This window comes from Triticum urartu, chromosome 6A, assembly GCF_056163025.1.
Source record: "Triticum urartu cultivar PI428250 chromosome 6A, HENAU_Tu73, whole genome shotgun sequence".
Lineage (NCBI taxonomy): Eukaryota > Viridiplantae > Streptophyta > Magnoliopsida > Poales > Poaceae > Triticum > Triticum urartu.
Window position 1 is genome coordinate 409255272 of NC_141878.1, and position 1750 is coordinate 409257021.

General features: G+C 63.6%; 1 pseudogene; it reads right to left on the reverse strand.

Moving 5' to 3' along the window:
- Positions 1-329: 329 nt before the first annotated feature.
- Positions 330-1429, reverse strand: LOC147965446 (uncharacterized; annotated as a pseudogene).
- Between the last annotated feature and the right edge of the window lie 321 nt (positions 1430-1750).

Genomic DNA, 1750 nt, shown 5'->3' on the forward strand with positions numbered 1-1750 from the left:
CAGAATGAGCAGAAAAGAAACAAGACTAGCTCAAGAAAAAAAAATTGAAGCGCAAACGAGAGATGAATCTTACCCCGCCAAGACCGAGACCAGGGTTGGCCTCCCATTCCCGCCGCCGCGCTTCCTCTTGGCCGGCCTCCCGGCCCCGGTCGGGTCCTCGTGCACTTCGGGGCCTGGGGTCGCGGCGCGACGTTGTCTTTCCCATGCAGGCGGCTCGGCGCCGTCCCATGCGAGGACCCGGCTCCGCCCGCATCGCCGCCTCCCCCTCCCAACGCCACTACACCGACAACTGGTGTCAGCACCGACCTTTCCGTGCCGCGTTCAGCAAATCAAGACACATGAAGAAAAACACGAGACTTACCCATGCAACGCCCAGCGCCGGCGTCGGACTCGGCCTCCTCCTCCCCACCATGAGCCGCGGGCTCCTCTGGCGCCACCGGCGTCACCTCCAACGAGGCCCGGGCATAAGGATGGCGAATCGCATTCAGAAGTACCCCCCGCGTCACGTCAGGACAGATGAAAAGGTGCGTGGCAGCAAAGTAAGAAGGCCAGGCACTCACCTGCGACGCCGGGTTCGACTGGCTGTATGGCGCCTTGCTGAACCGCCAGTCCTCCCCAAGGTTGGCCTTGGAGATGTCATTCACGCCGCGCGCGATCTGCTCCGCAGACAGCCGCGTCGACCCCATGCGGTTGGGGTCTTGAAGGCCGACCATTTTGCCGATAAGGCAGGAGCGCCCCTGAAGCGAAAGGACCCAGCACCTGACGAACGTGGTGAGGAGGTCGGTCCCGGTGAGCCCCTCATGTGTCCTCATCACCGTCACCCGCTCGCAGAGATTGACGATCTCCTGCGACGGGCGCCTGGGCGAGTAGCCCCAGTTCGTCTTCGCCCGCGGCGGCACGATGGCCAAGGCCGGAAGGTTGATGCGATCCGCACCAAGGTTGCGGATGTAGAAGAAGGAGTTATGCCACTTCTTGGCAGAATCCTCCAGCGGGATCTTGGGGAAATCCGCCCCCGACCGCTTCGAGATGACGGCGGCGCCACAATCGGCGAACTCCCCGGCCGACGGGCCCTGCTGCTTCAAGGAGAAGAAGCGCGCCCAGAGGTCGATCGTAGGCTCGACCACTAGGTAACCCTCGCAAAGGTGACGAAGCCGGAGAGTTGGACAATGGCACCGGCGCCAAGATGATGCGGCTGGAGCCCGAAGAACTCCAAGAACGCGCGGAAGAAGCTCGCCGGCAGCCCGAACCCGCGCTCGAAGTGCGTGAGGAAGACCACGCGCTCCTACCCCTTGGGCCGAGGCCTCTGCTCGCCGCGCGGCAGGCGGACGCCGACGTCCGTCTCCCGCGGCAGGCGCCGCGTCGCCCGGAGTTGGGTGATGTCCTCGGAGGTGACATTCGAACCCATCCAGGAGCCCGATGGCAGCGACATGATCAAAGGAAGAAGAAGGAAGATGGAGAGAAGGAGTTCTGCTCGGAGCAGCGGGCGCCGCAGTGCATCAGTTGCAAAGAGCGGAGCGAGAGCAAAGGGACAGGAGGGCGCGAGCGAGAATAATGTTCGCCGCCCCCCTGCCCCCTAATTTATAACCCTCGGTATGAACGTGGGGAAGTGGGGAAGTGGGATCGTCTGCACGCACCCGTTCCACTACCTCGCAATAAGTGTGCACGTACACGCGCAGTAACTGCCCGGGGAAGAGCAACCGGCCCCCGGACGCCGCAATAAATCCACGCGCTTGGGCCGAGGGCGCGTGGC